The sequence below is a fragment of the Halichoerus grypus genome, chromosome 4 (genome assembly GCF_964656455.1).
Source record: "Halichoerus grypus chromosome 4, mHalGry1.hap1.1, whole genome shotgun sequence".
In the NCBI taxonomy this organism is placed as follows: domain Eukaryota; kingdom Metazoa; phylum Chordata; class Mammalia; order Carnivora; family Phocidae; genus Halichoerus; species Halichoerus grypus.
In genome coordinates this window covers 115,928,134-115,942,524 of record NC_135715.1, presented here as the reverse complement: position 1 = coordinate 115,942,524, position 14,391 = coordinate 115,928,134, and positions in this window count along the sequence as shown.

The following is a 14,391-nucleotide window of genomic DNA, read 5'->3' as shown; positions in this document are numbered from 1 at the left end:
TCCTCAAAGAAAATTTCTGGCTCAGACACTTGGCTCAGGGTAAATTCTATCAAACATTTAAAAGAAAAAACATCTTATACAAAACTTTTTGGAAAATAAGGGGGAAGGGATTCATCCCAATATATTTTATGAGGCCAGAATAATCTTATAACTGAAATTTGAAAATGACACTATAAAAAAAGAAATAACAGACCAATATTCCTCATGAACACACATACCCACAAAAACCTTAACAAAATTCAACAATATATTAAAAAGATAATACATTATAAGCAAATAGCATTCATCCAAAGAATGCAATATTGGTTTAATATTTAAACATCTACCAATTGAAATCACTGTATTAAAATAAATGAGAAGGGCGCCTGGGTGGCTCAGTTGGTTAAGCGACTGCCTTCGGCTCAGGTCATGATCCTGGAGTCCCTGGATCGAGTCCCGCATCGGGCTCCCTGCTCAGCAAGGAGCCTGCTTCTCCCTCTGACCCTCCCCCCTCTCATGTGCTCTCTCTCTCTCATTCTCTCTGTCTCAAATAAATAAATAAAAAATCTTAAAAAAAAAAAAAAAAAGATGATTATCACTTACAAAAAGATTTCATTTAAAAAAAAAAAATAAATAAAATAAAATAAATGAGAAATTCACCCAATAATTTCAATAGGTATAGAAAAAGCATTTGACAACACCCAACAAACTCTCAGCAAATCAGAAACAGTAGGAAACTTCCTTAATATGATAAAGAACATTTATGAAAAATTTGTAGCTAATATCACACTTAATGGAGATATAGTGAACACTTTCCACTAAGGCAAACATCAAGCTAAGGATGTTTGCTTTCACCAATCCTAACCAACACTGTATTGATTCTAAGAAAAATTTAAACAGTCTTTATTTCAGACAACAGGATTTTGTATGAAGAGAGTCCTAAGTAATTTAGCAAAAAAACAAAAACAACCCCCAAAACAAAAACCAAAAAAACCTATTAAAAATAATAAATGATTATGTGATTTCAACAAGGTCACAAGATTTAAGATTTCCATACAAAAAAATCAATTCTGTTTCTATATACTAGCAATAAATAGTCAGAAATAAACATTTCAAAATGATGGCAAAAATACATGACATACTTAGGAATACATTTAACATATATGTGCAAGAACCATACTTTGAAAAATACAAAATACTTCTGAGAAAGTTAAACACACACACACACACACACACACACACACAAAATGGAGAGGTGAGCCAGATTTCTGTGTCAGAAGACTGAATATTGTTAAGATCCCAATTCTCCCCATATTCATTTATAGATTGAATGCAATTCCAATCATATACCCAGCAAGTCTTTTTTTTTTTGACAAGCTGAAACTAAAATTGATATTGAAAATGTAAAGGGTGTTGGTTGTGATCTCTCCTCTTTCATTCATGATTTTATTTATTTGGGTCATTTCTCTTTTCTTTTTGATAACTCTGGCCAGGGATTTATCAATCTTATTAATTCCTTCAAAGAACCAGCTCCTAGTTTCATTGATCTGTTCTACTGTTCTTTTGGTTTCTATTTCATTGATTTCTGCTCTGATCTTTATTATTTCTCTTCTTCTGCTGGGTTTAGGCTTTATTTGTTGTTCTTTCTCCAGCTCCTTTAGGTGTAGGGTTAGGTTGTGTATTTGAGACCTTTCTTGTTTCTTGAGAAAGGCTTGTGATGAACATGGATGCAAAAATTCTCACCAAAATACTAGCCAATAGGATCCAACAGTACATTAAAAGGGTTATTCACCACGACCAAGTGGGATTTATCCCTGGGCTGCAAGGTTGGTTCAACATCCGCAAATCAATCAATGTGATACAATACATTAATAAAAGAAAGAACAAGAACCATATGATCCTCTCAATAGATGCAGAGAAAGCATTTGACAAAGTACAGCATCCTTTCTTGATCAAAACTCTTCAGAGTATAGGGATAGAGGGTACATACCTCAATATCATAAAAGCCATCTATGAAAAACCCACAGCGAATATCATTCTCAATGGGGAAAAACTAAGAAGTTTCCCCCTAAGGTCAGGAAAATGGCAGGGATGTCCACTATCACCACTGCTATTCAACATAGTATTAGAAGTCCTAGCCACAGCAATCAGACAACAAAAAGAAATAAAAGGCATCCGAAATGGCAAAGAAGAAGTCAAACTCTCACTCTTTGCAGATGATATGATACTTTATGTGGAAAACCCAAAAGATTCCACCCCAAAACTGCTAGAACTCATACAGCAATTCAGTAAAGTGGCAGGATATAAAATCAATGCACAGAAATCAGTGGCATTGCTATACACCAACAAGACAGAAGAAAAAGAATTTAAGGAGTCAATCCCATTTACAATTGCACCCAAAACCATAAGATACCTAGGAATAAATCTAACCAAAGAGGCAAAGAATCTGTGCTCAGAAAACCATAAAATACTCATGAAAGAAATTGAGGAAGACACAAAGAAATGGAAAAAGGTTCCATGCTCATGGATTGGAAGAACAAATATTGTGAAGATGTCAATGCTACCTAGAGCAATCTACACATTCAATGCAATCTCTATCAAAATACATCCACTTTTTTCAAAGAAATGGAACAAATAATCCTAAAATTTGTATGGAACCAGAAAAGACCCTGAATAGCCAGAGGAATGTTGAAAAAGAAAAGCAAAGCTGGTGGCATCACAATTCTGGACTTTAAGCTCTATTACAAAGCTTAATCATCAAGACAGTATGGTCCTGGCACAAAAACAGACACACAGATCAATGGAACAGAATAGAGAGCCCAGAAATGGACCCTCAACTCTATGGTCAACTAATCTTCGACAAAGCAGGGAAGAATGTCCAATGGAAAAAAGACAGTCTCTTCAGCAAATGGTGTTGGGAAAATCGGACAGCCACATGCAGAAGAATGAAACTGGACCATTTCCTTACACCACACACAAAAATAGACTCAAAATGGTTGGAAGACCTAAACGTGAGACAGGATTCCATCAAAATCCTAAAGGAGAACACAGGCAGCAACCTCTTTGACCTCAGCCACAGCAACTTCTTCCTAGAAACATTGCCAAAGGCAAGGGAAGCAAGGACAAAAATGAACTATTGGGACTTCATCAAGATAAAAAGCTTTTGCACAGCAAAAGAAACAGTCAACAAAACCAAAAGACAACCGACAGAATGGGAGAAGATATTTGCAAATGACATATCAGATAAAGGGCTAGTATCCAAAATCTATAAAGAACTTATCAAACTCAACACCCAAAGAACAAATGATCCAATCAAGAAATGGGCAGAAGACACGAACGGACATTTTTCCAAAGAAGACAACCAAATGGCCAACAGACACATGAAAAAGTGCTCAACATCGCTCGGCATCAGGGAAATTCAAATCAAAACCTCAATGAGATACCACCTCACACCAGTCAGAATGGCTAAAATTAACAAGTCAGGGAACAACAAATGTTGACAGGGATGTGGAGAGAGGGGAACCCTCCTACACTGTTGGTGGGAATGCAAGCTGGTGCAGCCACTCTGGAAAACAGTATGGAGGTTCCTCAAAAAGTTCAAAATAGAGCTACCATACAACCCAGCAATTGCACTACTGGGTATTTACCCCAAAGATACAAATGTAGGGATCCGAAGGGGTACGTGCACCCTGATGTTTATAGCAGCAATGTCAACAATAGCCAAACTATGGAAAGAGCCAAGATGTCCATCGACAGATGAATGGATAAAGATGTGGTATATATATATATATATGTATACACACACACACACACACACACACACACACACACACACACACACACCCCACAATGGAATATTATGCAGCCATCAAAAGGAATGAAATCTTGCCATTTGCAATGATGTGGATGGAACTGGAGGGTATTATGCTGAGTGAAATAAGTCAATAAGTGAAAAACATGTATCATATGATCTCACTGATAGGAGGAATTCTTAATCTCAGGAAACAAACTGAGGGTTGCTGGAGTGGTGGGGGGTGGGAGGGATGGCGTGGCTGGGCGATAGACATTGGGGAGGGTATGTGCTATTGTGAGCACTGTGAATTATGTAAGACTGTTGAATCACAGACCTGTACCTCTGAAACAAATAATATGTTATATGTTAAAAAAAAAAAAAAAGAAGAAGAAGATAGCAGGAAGGGAAAAATGAATGGCGGGAAATCGGAGCGGGAGATGAACCATGGGAGACTATGGACTCTGGAATACAAACTGAGGGTTCTAGAGGGGAGAGGGGTGGGGGGATGGGTTGGCCTGGTGATGGGTATTAAAGAGGGCACGTACTGAATGGAGCACTGGGTGTTATATGCAAACAATGAATCATGGAACACTACATCAAAAACTAATGATGTAATGTATGGTGATTAACATAACATAATAAAAAAAAAAAAAAGAAAATGTAAAGGGCCTTCAATTACTAAAACAAGGATCCAAAAGAAGAATAAAATTGGAGAATTTTCACTATATGATCAAGAGTTCATGTAAGGTTATAATTGAGAAAATGTGGTTTTTGTGTAAGGATAGATAATAGATTCATGGAACGATACAGAGAGTACAGAAATAGATTGTATATTTATGATCAAAATTTTTTTACAAAGATGTCAATGAAATTTAATAGTAAAATAATTTTCCCCAAGGAAACGTGCTAGATAAACTGGATATTCGTATATATTTTTTTACACTATACACAAAAATTAACTGTAAAAGGATTACAGACCTAAGGCAGAAGCTAAAAACTAAGCCTATAAAGAAAACAGCTGGAGAGTATCTTTGTGAAGTTGGGGTAGGAAAATATTTATAAACAGAAGGCAAAAAGGGAAAAAAAATTGATAAAGAAAACTTACCAAAATTCAAAAGATACTGTTACAGAAATGAAAAAGTAAACCACAGGCTGGGATATAATTTCCCCAGTACATACACCTGACAAATAACTTACATAGGAGAATAGTTTTTAAAACTACAAATCAACAGTGAAAAGATAATACTCAATAAAAATGGGCAAAAGTTTTGCACAGATACTTCATAAAAGAGAATATATAAATTCCCAATAGACATATGAAAATATGGGAAATACATAAGGGAAATGCAAATTAAAACCACAAAGAGATATTATACATCCATTAGGATGGCTAAAAGTAAAAATACCAAATGTCAGAAAAAATGTAGGGCAATGGAATTACTCACATTGCCAATGGGATAGTAAAAGAGTACATCAGCACTGGAAAGCTGTTTGGCAATTTCTCATTAAGTTAAATATCTCCTTAACCTTTGACCCAGCAATTCCCTCCTAGGTATTAATATACACACACCTCTCCCCTGCCAAAGAAAATGTAAGTCCCCAAGAAGCCATGTACAGGAATGTTCACTGTAACCTTATTCATTAGAGTGAAAAATTGGAATCAAGCCAATTTGTCTATTAACAGAAGCATAGATAAGTTGCGGTGTATTCACACCATGGAATACTATGCAGTAAGGAAAAGGAACAAATTGCAAATACATGCAGTCACATAGATCAATCTAAACAATCATAAACAACACACGGTCCAGGAATAGGCAAAACTAATCCATGGGGATAAAATCAAAACCATAGTTGTTCCTTTCAGAAGAGAAATTGGGAAAAAAGCTAAGGGAAATTTCAAAGGCAGTGTTTTATATCTTTCTTGGGACATTGATAACATGAGCATATACATTTGTCAAGATTCACTCATCCGTACACTCAAAGTCTACACTTATTACTGTATGTAATTATACTTCAATAAAATAAAGAAAAAAATTCCCCCAACACCCAAATCTGTATGATACATGTCATCATGGGCATGTATGATATGACATAATCTATAGTTATGTTTGCATGTGTGCATCTGAAGAGACCAGTTCATTTGACCATATGGCAATCTGTTCTTCTGAAGTGGATGTGAATGGGTTTTTCTTAATGCCTTATAAAAGATACTATTTAGACAAGACAGAAATTAAATGCCTTATAGGCCAATGACTTCAACATATGTAGTTGGATTCCTGAGTCAAAATATAAAAGTGCCTGTGGAGGATCCAAGTCCCGGAAAAGTGGTATAAAGTGCCCAAAGCCATACATTTGTGAGCCAGCTGCTGTAGGCTGATAGAAAGTAGGCATGGAGGTTGTAGTTCTTCCTATTGATCTAAAACACAATCCAGGGGCGCCTGGGTGGCTCAGTCAGTTAAGCGTCTGCTTTTGGCTCAGGTCATGATTCCAGGGTCCTGGGATTGAGTCCCGCATCGGGCTCCCTGCTCAGCGGGGATTCTACTTCTCCCTCTACCCCATACCCCGCTGGTGCACTCTCTTTCTCTCTCTCAAATAAATAAATAAAATCTTTAAATAAATAAATAAACAAATAAAAATAAAAAACAATCCAAGTCCTAAATCATGGCATATTAGAGCTGTACAAAATCTAATAGGTCATGTGGGTCGTAAGCTTTCTAATTTTACAGGTAGAGAACTTGACACTCAGAGATGTTAAATATTTGCTCAAAGTCACACAGCTAGTTAGTGGTAATCAAAATAACCATACTCCCAACAGTGTGGGAAGCTGTTATGTATGGATGCCTCTCATACGTAAAATTACCCATGATTTTCAAAGTAAAAGTGAGTAGACCACCAGTGCATACACTCTTCAGTAGAAACATTGCCTTTTGAGTTTCCCACAGTCCATTTAAGTCTTTCTTTGAGAGATATTTGAACCAGATTTAGATGGGAGAGGAAAGAATGAGTAACTAATGGTGTTTGCCTGAGCCCATAAGCGTCTAGGGCTGGCTCATGACTGAGAAAGGGTTTCATTGCAAGGACCTACATTTCAGTTTCTTACTGCAGCTTTTCTGTAGAGGTTTTAAGATCAGACAGGGGAGTGCAATGCATCATTGAATTGAACCAGCTTCTGTTCTGCAAGGTGAACACAACTGTTCATTTGCATTTAATTTAAATGGTAATTTTACTGGGCTTTTTAAAATGACGTAAGGGTCATTTATATTTACAAAAGCAAAGTGTTGCTCTCCAAACTGTAACTTCATTGTTTTCACTCCTGTGAAATTTTAGAAAACCTAGAGATCATGCTTGCAGCCCAGCTTTCCTTTGGAGATAGGGTTTGCAGTCTAACGTGCTGTTTATATTTTAATACAAACAGATTTTCCTCATAGTAGTGAAAGCCCTTGGGGACTTGTGTTGGGGCGGGGGGACAGTGGATATCAGGGGCCTGGAATTATCCAATTTGCCCCTCCTTTGTAAAGGACTTCTCCTGTTACACTTGCACCCTGACATTTGGGGCTAGTACCGAAAGACATTTGCACAATTAGAATTGCTGCTCCTAGAGTCTTCTCCTCATTCACCTGAGACTGTTTAAGGGCCCTGTGGTAAGTTCTACCAGCATCAGTCAGTTTGAGAGGCCTTCGGAAGTCTTACAGTCCACGGAATGCCCTAGTAAGTGAGGTCCAGGGAGCGGCAGAGGCTCCTGATTCTCTTTTCTCCAACTCTTTTGACCTGACTTTCCAGCCCTCTGACTGAGAAGCATAGGACCGGTAGCACTCAACAAGGCTGTTGAAAATCCAAACTGAGAACTCTGGGGAGAAATAAAACTATGAATTTATATATGTGGAAAGCACCATTTGGGGAAAACTTCTAAGATGTATTAATTGGGCAACATCTAGTTAGCTTTTTGGGAAAATGAATCAAAGTTGAATGACTTCCATTGTACATTATAATAAATAAGCCTCTCTTTAGCATGCTAATATTAGTCTTTCTTTCTAATTCCTGCTTTTTAATAAAAATAAACACATTCACGTTCGCCTTATTTTTTTTCTTTCACACCACACCAAGATTTCTGATGTACTATAAAATTTGGTTTCCAATGTCGGTTTTAATTGTATATGAACTCCATAAATGCCCTGGTGCCAACATGTTAGGAGCCTTTAGTGAGCCTGTCTAACACGAAGCTAGACTTCTCTATGTGGACTGGATGACACGGGGGGCTCCGAAGAGCAGTCACTTGACTGACTCCATTGCCTTGCTGGGACAATGTGAGGGCACCAGGAGGCATTTTCTGAGGCACCGTTGAGGCTGTAAGCCCAAACAATGTGTACTGGCAGAAACCCTCAGTAAATATTTATTACGATCAATGGCTACATACGATGTGCTGATGGTAGCTTTCTGTTTGGAGTTAAAATTAAGATGAATTGTATAATTGATGTATTAGGACCTCCTCTCTGCTTTTAAAGCACAAGACAGGTTTTTTTGTTTTCTTTTTTCCATATGACTTACACATCTTGTTAGTTACCAGACATTGCATCATAATGCTTACACATGCATTTAACCTATGGCCAGTCTGTCGTGGTCTGTTGACAGTGATATGACCGACAGAAACATCTTGGATAAGGGCCAGGATCAGATTGTGGTGAGTCATTTGACCTCTATTTAGGTGGCCTGTTTTAAGGTGCTAACAGTTAGTTCATAATCACATTCAACAACACTCAGTAAGGGCCGGCATTATGAAAAGCAGTGCCTTTCAGAGAGGGCTCCTTGGAGGCTGGAGTGGAGAAGGAGGGTCCAGAGGACCCACAAGGCTAGAAGATGTTTATAGAAGAGAAGAGTCTTGCTGGCCAGGGATAAAAGAGTAATTTTCTTTCCCACATAAATGCTTTCAAAAATCAGTGGTTGCTAGATCTTATCTGGACCTGCATTACCTTAGATATTCTTGAGTATTATTTTGAGCATTTGGGGTATATTTTCCATAATGCCCTCTTCCTTTAAACAGGTGTCCTTCAAAGGAAAGAATAAGATTTGGGGTTTTAATTTATAGCCAGATATAAAGAAAATTTAACTGGAAGGATCTTTTAGGGTAAGAACATAAACTATTTTGAATAATTCACTGAAAGCAAAGAAAATAATTTTGCTCCCATTTCTGCAGCAAAAAGGAAGAAAGAATTGATATTGTTGTATATTCTATAGTCTTTAACAGGTGAGCCAAAAACTCTAAGTGCTACCCCTCCAGAAGAGAATATGATCTAAAGTACTGCATCCTCTCTGCTGCATTCAAAATGGTAGTGTCAAAAAAGACATGTTCCCCCTCTAAAATCTGGTTTAGAGCAGCGATTCTGAAATCCTAGGTCTGGAATCACTAGTGATCCATTATAAGCCTTGTTCACGCATCATGCACCATTCAAGTTCTAAAATAACTCATCTAAGGTACTCAACTTTTAAATAAATAGTACAGACTGACCTAGACATCTCTTTAGAGGCTTATTATCAAAATGATTGCAATTTGACCTCTAATTCTAGATGTAGTCTCCCAGAGAACATCTGTGGACTTTTTTCTTGGTTGGTGGGTTGGTTGGTTTTTTTTTTTTTTTATGAAAGTAGTAGCCCCTCTGCCCAATCATATGTCGAAAGCTACTGCTATAGAACAACATCTGCAATTTAAGGTTAAATGCTTTGAAACCTACTGTCTTTGTCTTTGCCTAAGCTAATGAATCCTTTCAGTTCAACCTGGCCAATTATTTTGTTTCCTCATATTGAGTTCAGGAATAATAACATAGTGGTTACTGGGTGTTTTTGTTTTTAAGTTTGATCTAACAATTACCGCCTTTTCTTTAAACAAACAGCAACCTCAACTAAATTTTCACATTTCCCTTTTTTTTTTTCCAGAAGGATTTTTCCAGAAACTTGACAGGACACTTCTGATTCCATCTTTTAAGTCTTGGATTAAAATATTGAAAGCCACTTGACCATGCACAGAGCCATAAGTAACTTGGCTCTGTAAATCTCATCAGATTAGCAATGCAGCTCTGGCAGTATCTGAAAGATGGCCTTATCTGCGCTCAGTAATAATCTTTGCTTTTCTTTGACTACTCCTAGAATCCTGATAAAGGTGTATCTTTTGAATGTACTATATGCTTTTCAAAGATAACAAGTTATAATGCACTCGTTTTTAAAATATTTTCTTAGGGAAGTTCCTTAAATGTTTTTTCGTATTGCACTGACAAACTGATATAAAGTATATATGGGTATTTAGTATATTAAGTAATCAATGAGTCTTATAATCCTGTATTAATCCTTTATGTGTTGATCTTTTTGTTTCCCCTAGGAAATACTGAACTATAAAATAAAGAAATGCCATCAGGAGTCAAGGACACTGAAGTTTGGAAGGAACAGTTGGGAAGGGTGATGGGTGCACTATCATGTACAGAACCAAAATTATGTGGTCCTGGTCTCTGAAGAATGCAATTTCTCTGTCAAATTTGCTATAAACGAGAAAAGTATGATCAATTGGGCAATCACTTATTATTCAACACTCACACAGCTGTGCCATTTCCTGTTGGCTAAAGGGTGAGAGCTAAGTCTACACAGCAGCAGTAAATCACATTGGCAGTCAGCATTAATGAGCAAAAACAAGACCAAATTCTGCAACCCGATTGGAGTACCTTACCAAACAGACTACACAGCTTACTGCAATGCCCTTGACAGGGCAATCAGCCATAATTCTAAGAGGAAATACAGATAAAGATTGCCTTCCAAGAAAACAAATTCTCCCCAGATAACAAGTTCAATCCACTGAGTTTTATGAACCTTTCCTCCATTCCTCTGTCTCCAAAAAAAAAAAAAAAACCCCTCCCATTTTGTTGATGTTACATAAGGCCAGCTGAGGGACTCTCGAGAGAAGAGACAACTTCAGAACAGAGTACGCATCTGCCCTTATTTTCATACTGAACCTCATGTATTTGAAGCTACTGCATACCCATCATCTTAATTAAATTCTCAAAGTGAATGCCCTTGACTCAGATCCCTATTTTCTGACATGACGTCTACGAAGGCATCCTGCCCATGTTCTTGTTTCTCTGTCATCCCGCTCCACTGCTGATGTCCGTGAGAGACCTGTGCTTTCTCCTCACGGTGCACTTGCTCCTTCAAACGCTTCTGCTGGATGAAGTCTGAAGAGAGGCAGCAACTGTGAATAAACAATTAGGAGTATGCCCTACAATATTCCCCTGTGAGCCCAGAGCTCCAGAAATCCACGGAACCTGAAAAGGGGGGTGTCTGCAGTGTGTTTCTAAATGTCTAAAAGTATAGGGCACGTGATTTTCTAAGTAGCCTTATTTTGCAACGTGAAGGAGGCAGATGTTATCATCCTCTAGTAAGGATGAGACTAAGGGAAATAACTCAGTCAGTGTTTGCCCAAGGTCAGACAGTGCATTAGTATAACCTGCACCAAAACCCAAATTTCCCAACTTGTAGTCCAGTGCTCACAGAAAGAACACAGAGCTGTTGTTGTGTATCCTTTGACGCTGCCCTTCGATGGCTATTCTCTCTCAGTTAGCCTTCTCTCCAGGCCTGGCACCAACCCTTTTTTGTGTCAGATGAAATGTAGTTTCTGTGGGAGGGGTGGCTTCCCCCTAATAAGCAAAGGGTTAACCGCAAAGGAAAGAATTCTTAAGCTCACACCTCTTAGGGCAACTGAATGCTGAATACACATGGTTTATTAGCCCATCCATTTTGAAATGTTTGCTATTTTTTTTCTCTCTCTTGAACTTAGGGGTTAAGTAGAGAAAGGATAGAGTAATAGGAAGACAAACAGGAAGAATAAGAAAAAGAAGGACATTAGGTAATGTATGCTCCCTAGATGGGGTTTCACATCTTCCAAAGGAATGTTTTTCTTAAGGGAAAAACTTTCATTGCAGTCTAACAGTTTAGTCTTTTCTAGGACTTCAGATATCATTTAGATTTGAAAATCTCATTGAAGATGAAAAGTTACATCAGAGTTTTACAGTTAGTGAAGTGACAGGTGCAGACTTAAACTTGGAACCATTCATTCATTCATTCATTCAGTCAAGTAATCATGTTATTACCCAGCTGTAAGCCCTCCTATGTCTGACGGCATGTTACCCTTGGAATAAAATCCAGGGCGCCTGGAGGCTGAGTCGGTTAAGCGTACAAGTTTGGCTCAGGTCATGATCTCGGGGTCATGAGATCGAGTGCCGCAATGGGCTCTGAGCTCAGCATGGAGTCTGCTTGAGATTCTCTCCCTCCCCCTCTGCCCCTCTCCCCACTCATGCTCTCTCTCTTGCTCTCGATCTCTCTCTCAAATAAGTAAATAAAATATAAAAAAAAAAATCCAAATTCTATGATCACATCTCCAAGGCCCATTTATTTAGTTCCTGTCTGCTCCCTTCTGCTCTGCTACCTATTTTCTCCCCCCTTCGGGGGCCCCAATCCCTTTGGCCCTCCTTCTGTTCATCATACCTGCCAAACTCTTTCCCTGCATGGGACCTTTTCATTCTCTGTTCCCTTGCCTTCCAGGGGAACTTCTTATTGCCGATTTGCTCCCATTGCTCTCATTTGCTCAGCATTGAAGACTCAGCCTCCTTAGAGAGGCAGTGCCAGGCCACTGGGTCTAATCCAGATAAACTATAGTTTAACATGCTATCCCATTTTTTTCTCCATAGAGCTTAGCACATTCATTCTTATTTATGTACTTGCTTCCTTATTGTCTCTCTCTGGTCTGGAATATGTACTCTGTGAGAGCGGCAAACAGGACTGGCTTGTTTACTGTTACCTCTACAGGTCCTAGAAATGTGCCTGGCATATAGTAGGTGCTTAATAACTATCTATTGAACTAAATACTAAATGAATTTTTAAAAATATTGAATACCTATGAGACACTGAACACTAGCGATCCAAAGAAGAAAAGGAAAGAATTCTTGCTCTAACGAGACTCAGAGACTCGTAACTTCAGGCAGTTGTTTTCTACTCTATTACACAGCCATTAAATTTCACTCAGCAACTGGCAGATTCCTGGAGATTCAGGTCACCTGATTTCCAAAAATAGTCATCCACTATGATTTCAGATTATTCATTGGTAAAGTGATTTTGCCTCTCCTTTTGCCTGGCATAGGCCCTGTTTACAACTGCTGTTCTGACATAATCATTAGTAGTACCTTTTTTTGCTCTCAAAAGTGCCCAGTTTATATGACAAATTACATACCTTTTCACTGTCAGCCAAATACTAATAATTCATAATTATTGCTAGTTAGAGTGGCTTACCCAAATAGACTATGTCAATTCAGTAATGTGGAAGGTCACATCACATCTCTAGAAAAGGGCAACTTTCTAAGTTAAAAATCTGAGGGAAAAAAAGGGTGGATCTGTTATCCCAGTTCCAATTAGTGAGTCCACTAATGAGGCCAGTATTTCCCAAGATATGTTCAATAATTCTAAGAAGTATAAATAAGAGTTACATGCAAAATATAAAATAGAGCAGAGATTCTTTATTGTGCCAGAAACTATTCTGCAAAGTTCACTTGCACTTCCTCATCATTACTATTATGATTCCTATTTTACAGATGACGAAGTTGAGGCTCAGAGAGGTTGAAGAACTCATCCAAGGTCACACAGATACACTTCTTGGTGATCTCCTGCCCCCAACCATTGTGCCCATTGCTTCTCAAATGAAAGAACAAATAATTTGATAAAAGCTTCCTGTAATGGGGCGCCTGGGTGGCTCAGTCGTTAAGCGTCTGCCTTCGGCTCAGGTCATGATCCCAGGGTCCTGCAATCGAGCCCCGCATTGGGCTCCCTGCTCCGCGGGAAGCCTGCTTCTGCCTCTCACACTCCCCTTACTTGTGTTCCCTCTCTCGCTGTCTCTCTCTGTCAAATAAATAAATAAAATCTTTAAAAAAAAAAAAAAAGCTTCCTGTGCTTAAGTAGGGCATGCCAGGTCAAACTATGTTAGGTAGGCTACTTTTCCTTAGAACTTTTTTGTGTCTGTAACATGTCAAAGTGCTTGGTGCATCTTCAAATGGTGATATGGGCACAGAGTCTCCATCATTCATTGGGACACAGGACACTTTTTGTGAGGAGGACTAATGTTCTCCAGAGAAAATTTTGGCCAATGTTGCTTTGGGAACTTGATTAGGGGCAGCTATCCCTTTCTCTGTGGGTCAGCCCTGCATGCGTGTAAACACAGACCCACACACTGGGTCTGAGGCAGGGTTTTCCTTTGGGGGCGGGGCTCCAGTTTTCTCAGCTCTGAAAGGGAGATAAGACCATCCTTGGATCCATGAGGCTTCATGGTCTTAGCATCCAGTACTTACATCTGTGCTTTTAACCCCTTTTGGTGCCTTTTCATTCCCCATACTGAATGTTCTGGGTTTTCTTTCTTTCTTTCTTTTTTTATTTTGTTTATTTATTTGAGAGAGACAGAGAGTGAGAGAGAGCACAAGTGGCGGGGGGAGGGGCAGAGGGAGAGGGAGAAGCAGACTCCCTACGAACAGGGAGACCAACACCAGGCACCGTCCCAGGACCCCGGGATCATGGCCTGAACCATAGACAGACACTTAATC